The sequence below is a fragment of the Anneissia japonica genome, unplaced genomic scaffold, assembly GCF_011630105.1.
Source record: "Anneissia japonica isolate Jap-2015-1 unplaced genomic scaffold, ASM1163010v1 scaffold831_len117347_cov185, whole genome shotgun sequence".
NCBI lineage: Eukaryota > Metazoa > Echinodermata > Crinoidea > Comatulida > Comatulidae > Anneissia > Anneissia japonica.
Genome location: NW_022719988.1, coordinates 51,949 through 62,748, shown reverse-complemented (window position 1 = coordinate 62,748; position 10,800 = coordinate 51,949). Strand labels below are relative to the sequence as shown.

The following is a 10,800-nucleotide window of genomic DNA, read 5'->3' as shown; positions in this document are numbered from 1 at the left end:
CCTATATATATATAATTCTGTAGCCTACTGTACTTCTACAGTACATCTCCACACCTACCTGTTTAATGGAAAAGGATGACTATCATCAGAATAACAAAACAACAGAAGGTGAAGCCAGCGGAATATATGCAACAAGTTCCTTAAGCAGTAAAATAGTCATGCTTCACTGACCAAACTGAAAGACAAATTAAGCTAAATGCAGCAAGTGTTGTGATAACTTCTGGGAAAAAAAAAACCACCAACCATTTAAATTTGGGACTGTGTTGTAATAATGAACATGAAAAATGAAACTAAATTTATAATTAACAAGGATTAAAAAAAAATTAACTTCCAATTAATGTAAATCATAAAGGAAAATTTTCCCCTATATTTCAGAGGGCCAATCTAAATTTTTCATTTAACACTGCTTTTATTATAATTTTGTACAGATTTTCGCCGCTGGGCTGTAGCAAGGAGCTTTACAGCCAAAGATTGTAGGCGGGCTGTATGATATAGGGTTTTATAAACACGATCATACTAACAATTATTCTGGAGTTGGAAATAAAATTTAAAAAAATAAAATGTGACCTGCTTTCATTTCAGACACACGGCGGAATACACTGTAACAGTAATTTTGCGGTAATATTAATAGGTCTGAGATGGAACGCTGTGGCTTTATATAGGAATATTTGTCCCCTGAAAAATGCCAAAAAACAATCACCATGAAATTTAATTTTGAAAATAACTTGCTCCTTCTCAAGTAGCAAATAATTTTCAATACTAGTATAGCAGTCAATGATTGAATAAATAAATAAATAATGGTAATAATAATATTAGTACTAGTGAATTAATAAATAGATAATTACAAAAAAATAAATACAGTAGCTGGGGCAGATGCAGGATTTGGCAGTAGGGGGTGCGTGAGAGTCAACACAACCTCAGCCCCAACATGGTTGGGCTGACGAGAAGATTTTGAGAATATGGACCCCGGAAATTGCACTCTCATACATTAAAAACCTTACCCGTAATTTATATCTACATTACATTTCGACAATTATTTTTCTTAAATACAATTTAGGGAGGTGCAATTGCAACGTCTGCACCCCCTTCCCCTGCCCCCTGCATTCACCCCAGAGTAGTATATAATGGACAATAAAAATTTATTTTGTATTTTTATTAAAATATACTTTAGCACACTGAAAATAACCATTATAATAACAGGCAAAGAAAAGTATGCAAAAAACTTGAGAGTCACTAATCACTACCACTCTGTTGCAATCCCGGACCTCAACCTTTGCCCAGCTGTGCTATGGATCACACAGTAGTTTAAAGTTGCAAAAAACTTTGTTATTCTTCCTGAAATTTTCCAATTCATTTGTTATATAAATAATGCCATGTACTGTATATCAAACAGTATTACAAAAGATATCTATGAATAAGCATTTGAAAAAGAACTATACTGTAGTCATGCATGGTCCACATAAAGTTCAACAGACATATAGCCTTCTATTTGTTCTAAACAGCAAAAGATTTGTGTGTTATTTTCCCTTTTATATCCTGTTTCCAAAATACTCACAACATTTGTTCTAATTGTTTGATCATGAATAGACATAGGATCAAGCCCTACATTATTTGACATTCAAAAATGAAAGAACATCTCCCTACTTTTGTTGACATTAAGCAGAATTTATGATCAGTAGCGTGGCGGATCTAGAAATTTGAAATAGATAAGGGAAGAATTTTTTACGGATTGAGGTCCAGACAATTCAGCCATGGCTAACTATGGAACCTAAAAGTGGCAAAAAATGCCAATTTTAGAGTTAATTTTTTTTGTACTATAGTATTTGTAAAACAGTAGTGGAGATATAGCACATCCTTTCATTCATTTATTTATCTATTCAATCAACATTTAGAATTACAATGACAATAAAATACAATATTTGAAAAAAAAAAAATGAAATGGTGGACAGGGGTAGCTTTAGCAGAGTATGATTGCTATAACTCAGATTGGCCATCTACCCATTAGAGGAATTTTATAGGAATATTGTCCAATGAAAAATGCTAAAAAACAATCACCATGAAAAATCAATTTTGAAAATAACTTGCTTATTTTCAAATAACATAACAATTTTCAATATATATAGCAAAGACATAAATGGTTGAATAAATAAAATAAATAAACAATAATAGCAATAATAATATTAATAATAATGAATTAATAAATAGATAATTACAAAAAGTATATACAGTATATAATAAACAACAGAAATTTTATTTCAAATTTTTATTTCACTAAAATTAATTATTACAAGAACAGGCAAGGGAAAATATGCAAAAATCCCTAGGGTCCACCATCCACTACAACTCTATCGCGATCCCGAACCTCAACCTCGATCGCTTGAACAAACACAGTGCCTACTAACAGTTTAGTCAACTGAGCTACACCGCTCCTCCTCTCAAGCCCATGATAAAAGACCAACAGGTACTGTGCTAGCAGGAAATAATATATCTATTTATAGCAATAACATCCTGTAGGGTCCAGAATCCATACTTTAATTAACATTTTCAATTTGATTAGAGATAAATAATGATACTTTCTCTATACACATGTCCATGCTGAGTTAATAAAAACAACTATTAAATATTTGAATAGCCTTAAATTTGTATACTTTGGTAAGTTAATCACTTTCAATTTAATGTCAAAATGAAAATACCCTTTTTCAACAGATGCATCTGTCCCTACTCTTTAGACCCATGGCATACTGAACATTTGAATAGCTTGTATACTTTAGTAACTTTATCACTTTAAATTAAATGTACTGTGAGAACATGAAAATACCCCCTTTTTTATCATGATATATCAGGCCTGATGTTACCCTCAATATTGATGAGAGGCAGCCACAAAGTATTTAATTATAAGCCGAGAAATACTCGTGCATAGGGCACAGTGCAAGCTGGGGTAACAAGCATGGTTGGCCGATAATAGTCAGTGTGTGGTTCGAACTCGGGGGATCACTTTCAAATATTTCTATACGAGAAGGTGACGTATTTAGGGGTATATTTTCGAGGACTTTTAGAGCACAGTGCGAATTCGTGTAACTGGTAGTTCAAGTCCATAATTTTCAGTAAAATAGGCAGCTCAAGTGTCTCATTTCTTGAAGTGGCTGTTGCACCCCCCCCCCTCCCAATTGGTTGGTATGCAAGTGAGCCCCTCGGAGGTTTGAACCTTCGACAACAAGGTTCAGAACCTAAATGGAGATCATTGCACCAAAGCGTCTTCCTGCAGATGCATATCTGTCGCTACTTAATAGACACATGGCTTGTAATAAATTTAAGAATTTCTATAGTAACAAAATCTGATCCAGCAAAAATAAATTGTTTTAATGTGTCACTGTCTCATTAAAAGTTGATATATTCTTATACCTTTTTTTTTTTAGCAAACTCACCACTCATTTTATATATTAGCACACACACCAATACCAAATTAAAAATTAATTTACTTTTATTTTATGTTCATCACAGCCTTCAGCCGATAAAATCTTTCCTTCAATCCTCACAACAGTTTAGTAGTGGTTTCCAACCTTTTTTGCACTCGCAGATCCCGCAGGCAGCGGTGGTTCTACGAATTTGCTGAAAGGGGTTTTGAACCAAGGGCCAACTAGAGCCTTGGTTGTAAGCTAGAATTCAATTTTGTTCAAACGTACAGAATATACCGTAGGCAACTTCGTAGAAGTGGTTGGCGCATCGGTTGTGGTTTGGACTCCCAACCTCGAGGTCGGGGGTTCAAAACTCTCGCTGTGCAAGTCGCTTGTGTCCTTGGGCAAGGCACTTTATCTATAAGAGACAGGCACTTTATCTACGGTTGGCTCTCTCCACCCAGGAGTAAAAGTGGGTACCTGGTAGGTTCAAACACAGCCTGCGCTGAATACAGCTGCAACATTATGGAATTCCCCTATGGGGCCTGAGTGTGTGTTCCATATATGCTTGATCCAGTGATCTGGGGTAATAATGTTCAGTGCATAGAGAAGTTTGATATGCGCTATATAAGTATACAATAATAATAATAATAAAAAACTAATACACTCCTGGAAAATCAATTACGTGTGTCTATAGACTGGGGAAAATACTAGGAACATTCACATAAGTGTTACCACAGCTGTCTATTTTTGATCTGTGGTTTAATCACAGATGACCAGTGTTTTAATGCGATCTTTCTTGATTTCTTTCTCTATTTCTTTCATTATTTCAAAAACCACATCCAACAGCAATCATGCCAATAACAGGATGCCTTAAAATTTGTTTACATAGGCCTACAGATAAATATATAATCGATATTTAGAAAAATGCACAAAAAATATAAACAGGCTCACAAGTCACAACAACAACAAAAATCAAAACAAAAAACTCTTCCCCAGCCCCTAGCCCAGGCAGATCAGTCAAGTACTGTAAATGTATGCAAAATATAAACTGGTTTTAAATGCACTTCGGCTTTGAAGGAATATATCGATAGTAGGACCTTCATGTAACAACGTATTGTAAGTAAGAGCTAAACGATGAATGAAACCATTTTTTTGTTCAATAGACCGATTCCGCTAGGTTGGTCACGTGATAGTGGGTATAAATTGTAAACATGCAGTTCGAGCAAAGATACTAGAAATACAAGATAGAGTTCTCGCGTTGTAAAAATGAGGCGGAAGTCGTGCCCAACGTAGGTGGCGCCCTTCTTTTTAACCATGCAAGTTTCCTATACTTCGTGCCCAACGTACAGGGCGCCCTTCTGTTGCTCAGTATATCCAGACGCAAAAGGCGCCCTTCCTTTTCCACTAAATGGAGGAAAACTTTTTCACTAAGAGTGCGTCCGGCCATGCGATTCTGCGCTGTATTGTTGTTTTATTCTTTACTGATTCATGATTATGCTTTAATTGTTTTGTGTATTATTTGGATAATAGCAACGATTTCTACTGCCACCAAGGAGAATATATATTCACCGATGTCACTGTCTGGGTGTCTATTCCAGTTTGTTTTTATATCTAGTATCTTTGTTGAGAATTGATAATAAAATACGCGACGACTTGTTGGTAACAAAAGTTTGGTACAAGTTTTTTTAGATCCAGCTGTAGGGGGCGTCCCATTTTTCGTATTCCCACCATGCATTTCGGTGGAACACGGTGGAACACTTTTTTGTGTGGAGAACTCTATCTTGTATTTCTAGTATCCTTGGTTCGAGTAATGGTCGGCAATAGGATACCGTATGGCTTGGAATGTTTCTGCTGTAAAGAACATTGACGTTGAATAATGTTGGTTGGAATGCCAGTAAACTATATACCAAATTGATTGGAAATTCAACTTGAGAATTTTGCCATAATCGTTTTCTAATGCTTCAAAACAAAAAGCGAAAAGCTGATGTAAGAACTTGCATGCAAGATCACCGAAGCATGAATGACGTCACTGTAACAACAAGGCGTCATTTGCGTGATGAAGGCTACCGAAGCTAGCCGAAACGTAGCTGGTAAGTTCCGTTTCTTATAATTGGCTATCTTCAAAGAACTACAACTCTAATTATAAATATTGTATAGAGTATGACGACACTAGCAAATAACTTGGAAAAAAAATAGGCATAAACAAAAGCATGAATTTACATATCATTTATTAAAATGAAAGAAAAAAGTAAGAAAAGTAAATAGAAAAATGGCATTTGTACACTAATGTTCCTATGTGCATGAATTTCAAATGAATACAAAATGTTTCTAAAAAAAATATGTTAAAGATAATTAAAAAAGCTATATTGAAACTTGATCTACTGTGTATGCTGAATATACAAATAAATGTGGGATGAACCCACAAAAGAGAGAAAAAAAAAATGTACACAATTAACAGGATGTTTATATTAGTAGGTCTTGTTTACCCCACCGAAATATATGAACAGGAAACACCTGTCTGGCATTATCATTGATATCCTTTCTGTTCCTAGGATGAGTACACTTATGTTTTATTATTCACTAGTAATTAAGGTCATTGTTGATAAGGTTTATTAGCCATAATTTTAAAAACGGTTGAAAAAGGGATGAAATAGAGTTTGGCAGAATGGGTTTGAACTTTGAACGCTGTATTGTATGACAAAAATCACTGACAAGCTTTAAACAAACAAAAACACCTATTTACACAAGTTTTAAAGGTTGAATTGAATTGAATTGAATTTATTTGATTTCTCTTCATATAAAATACAAAAAAATATATAGAATAAACAAGTCATTTTAAAACCAAATAAAAACATGATAAATATACATGATACAAAAAGAAAAAAAATCTGGATAACCCATTAAACTATAATAATAAGCTTTATTTAAAACACGGAAAACTTGGCTCAACTAACAGTTGTTATTCTGCAAGGCTGTGTATACAACAATTTAACCAGAAAAAAAATGAAATGACTTAAAATAAACAAATCAAACAATTGTTTAAACACACAAATATCTAAACTAGACTTAAATCTTAAACTAACTTAATTAAACTAAACAAACTTGAACAAAACAAAAATACTGTAGTTTATGTAAGAAACTACCATAAAGGTGTTTAACAGTTATGTGTTATTACAATGTTGCAATTATATACTTTCTAAATAAGGACAATTTCTTAACATTTTTAACATCATTGCTAATTTCATTCCAAAGTTTGGCAACTCTATGACAAACTTCTCTTTTTGTAGTCAGTTTTTGGTTTTGGCAATATTAATTCTGGTTTAGTTCTTATATTATTGTAATTATTTTTAGAGACAAATCTGTTAGATAAATAATGAGGTACAAGGTTATTCATAATCTGAAACATAGTGATGGCTTCATTTATGTACAACCTTTGGTCTAAAATTCATTCATTTAAGGCTTTGTAGAACTTGAGTACTGGAATCACTTCTCGATTTGTTTAAAATAATTTTAGCTGCACGGTTTTGTAGGATTTGGAGAGTTTTACTTTGTATTTGATTTGTACGTCCCCATACAACATGGCAATATTCAAGGTGTGGTGCCATGAGTGATTTGTATAATTTGCATTGGACAACTATAAAGTTTGTTTCCAATGGGGTCCACAACAAACATAAAGACAGGAAAAAATATAAAAAATCAGCATTAAACATTTTCATAAAAGCATTTTAAATAGAACAATTATTAAAAATATACTTTAAAAAGGCAAGTACGAATTATAGAAAACAGGAATCAAAGGCAAAATTAACAGTTAACCCAGGTTTGTTAAGGTTTGTGCTCATCAATGCCAAAGCCAGCTATTGGGACAGTCCCACACAATTTTTCTATTGGGTCCACAAAGAATGGGTCCACATTTTTAAAAATGTCTGAATTATGCACAAAATGAGTCTACTAGATTTCCACCAGATTTCTCATATTTTGCATAAAAGGGTTAACTTCTAAGAAAATGGGTCCAAGTTTTTTCATATTTTTGCATAAAATGGGTCAACTTTTAAGAAAATGGGTCCACAGTTGAATTTACATGTCAAGTATGTCCCACCCTGATATTTTCCCACACTGTTTGAAAATCCTGGTTACGGCACTGGCGCTAATCCTTCCTTTTTTACAGTAGACGCCTATCTTTAATCAACGTTTGTGTAAGATGGTCCCTGATATCTACAGTAGAAATAAAAAGGCTCATTTACACTGTACTACAACATTATCAGGTCAACACATTCATTTAATTATGTATTAAACGATTAGTTTCTGTGTGATCATAAATTCACAAGACAATACCATGTGGACAAAGATTACTATATAATAAACATCTCCACTTCCTAAGCTTCAGTTTAGAATGAGACTTTGCTGTTACAAGCATCACATTATTAATATATTGTACAATATGTTTAAGAGGGAACCTGAATATCAGCTGACCTTTTAGGATATGTTAGACAGGGTTCCAGTCCCTAAACACTGTCTTAATCAGTGAAAATGCTTTAAAAAAAATTGATTTTAGCACCAATGACGTTCCATATCACTTATTTGCATGGCGTTCCATAGTATACTTTTTACATTAAAGGTTTCTCGACATAAACTGACGCTGGTGGCGCTTTCTGAAATGTGGTTATACTACTAAAAATCAATAAATTAGAGATTTGTGGCAAGTCTAAGGATATGCTGGAAGGGTCACCCTCTATAAATTTGGTGAAAGTTTAAAAAAATTTTTAATAATAATATAACAGAGTTAAGAAGAAACGGGAATTGTTGGACAGGATAAAATGGAGAAGGAGGCTAGCATCACTGGCAGGCAAAAGCCTACCTGGGAGCTGAAGTAAGTAAGAATATAACAATAATGATAATAATAATAATAATAATAAAAATAATTTAATTATTATAATAAACTAATAATAATTTTATACCACACATCCCCACCCAAAAATTGGGCGCTCAAGATGCAGTCTTAAAAATGTTTTCTTTTTTCAAACATATCATTTTTTTCTCTTGCTTGCAGTATCTTATGGCTTTCTTTTATCTAAATCTTTTCCTTTCATTTCACCTTTCCTTTTCTTTCCACATTTTTCTTGCTTTTACTTTTCTTTCTGTCATTATATCAAAGTTTATCTTTCTTTCCTCTTTCTTATTGTTTATTTTCCTTTTCTTTCTTTTTTCTTATCTTCTCTCTTCCTTTTCTTTTTTTAAATCTTTTTATACTGTACGATATGCAACAGGAAAAATTAGATTGCAACCAACAACCAAGAGAAACCAGAAAAAGTAGATCATTGAAAAATACCCAGGTCCCTCACCACAAAAGGGCTTAGTCAGCGTGCCGTCTAACAAATTGCCGTTTGGACGGCCAACAAATTGCTCAATGTTTGAGGAAGAGTTACAGATCAGTAAGAGAGAATTTAAAAGCGTTTGTAGAGTACAGTACTGTATTCGATTTTAAAATGTAACATTAAAAAAAAATATAGGGAAAAGAAATATATAAATTACATAAATACAAGAAGCAGAAAAGAAAAACAATGGTATGGTAAATTAAATGAGACTTTTAAAGGATTGTAAGGAAATAGAATGAATATGCTACCTAACAATTAAATTTTATTTGGTTTTAATTCATCTGGAAGAGAAATCCTTGACATGTAACTTTGTGTTCCTCAGAAATAAAGTGAAATACTGGTAGTTTATAGAAGCTTAAAATTTAATAATCATCCATAAATACCATGTATTGTAGGATGATTATAATTACGCAAAATGTACCTCAAGGCAGATAATCTTCATTAGTTTCAATTTCTATGTCTGACAAGTGACAATAAAATATATCTGTATCTGTATTAGTTTACTCAATACAAAAAATACACATTTTTACAGAAATCATAATTATCAGGTTTTATGGGGATGAGACAACAAATATTAAAGCAATACCATCAAATTAATGACGACACAAAATAACAATGTACATAACCAACAATGCATTAACTTGATAAGATGCACACCTTCAATTGTTATTGCAGTGCAATAACAATTTTAATAATTTTAATGATAGAATATTTTACAATTTTAAAAATTTGAACATAGATGATTTGTGCAATACATTAAATTATGTACCTTGGAATTTGATAAATTTTGATGGAAATATTAATGATGCAGTTGATCTTTTTTATGATTTTTTAATTGCTGCTATTAAGGACGTAGTTCCTAAAGTTAGAAAGAGAAGGAAATTACCGCCATGGTTCGACAAAGAGCTACATAATGTATTATATGAAAAGGAAAGGTGTTATAGAGTTATGAAGAAAAATAGTAATCGTCTGACAAAAAGTAATTTTAGTTTCGCTCGACGTTCATTTAAGAGTTTATGTAGAAGAAAATATAATATTACCTTAAATCACTGGCAGAACAAATTGGTTCAAATAAAAAGAGATTTTGGAGTTGGTTAAAATGTAAACATAAGTCAAGTGAATTTCCTTCAGTTATGTCGCAGGGTAATGTTTCTGTTGAATCTTTTTCTGATAAAGCTACTTTATTTAATACTTTTTTTCATTCATTTATTAACGATTCATTTTACATGGGATGCAGGAATGCCCAGATCTTCCAGACTATGTAATTGACAATATGTCAACAATGGTGATAGATCAGCATTCTGTTGAAATAGCACTTGGCAATATTAATATTTATAAAGCCATTGGCAATGATCAAATAAGTAATACTGTTCTTAAAGCAGCCGCATCTCCACTCTCGTATCCACTTTCCAAAATTTTCCAGCTGTCCATCAACTCTGGAATTTTTCAAGCTACTTGGAAATTTGGTAATGTCTTACCTATCCATAAAAGTGGCTCGAAAAAGTCAATGGAAAATTACCGTCCAGTATCTCTGCTGCCTACTTTATCAAAATAACGAATTGTTCATGATGCGGTTTACAATCATTTAAGTTCAGTTATTACTCCAGTTCAGCACGGGTTCATCCCGGGAAGATCATGTTGGACCAACCTTGCATTGCTTCTTTCTACAGCATACAAGGCCTTGAATAGTAAGAAGCAATGTGATGTGATCTACACTGATTTTTCAAGGGCATTTGACTCGGTCCCCCATAATTTTCTTATTTTTAAGATTTCAAAGTTTGGGATATCGGGTATCCTTTTGAAGTGGTTTTCTGATTACTTGACCGATAGACATCAGAGGGTGGTCATAAGTGGAACTTGCTCCGAGTGGCTTCCAGTACTTTCTGGAGTTCCGCAGGGGTCAATTCTTGGCCCGTTGCTTTTTAATTTATATATCAATGATCTCCCTTCTATTTTTAAGTTTTCTCAATCACTTTTGTTTGCTGACGACCTAAAACTTTTAAAAATAATATCCTCACTTCAAGATGCTC

At 33.1% G+C, this 10,800-nt stretch overlaps 1 protein-coding gene across 4 annotated transcripts in view; it reads right to left on the bottom strand.

Annotated features, from left to right (window-relative positions):
• Positions 1 to 10,800, bottom strand: part of LOC117111142 — a 26,005-nt gene that overhangs the window by 13,691 nt on the left and 1,514 nt on the right. For all 4 annotated transcript variants that reach the window (XM_033254008.1, XM_033254009.1, XM_033254010.1 and 1 more), the window contains exon 2: positions 59 to 175. The gene's annotated coding sequence lies outside the window, so the exon portion shown is untranslated. The remainder of the gene's footprint in view (positions 1 to 58; positions 176 to 10,800) is intronic.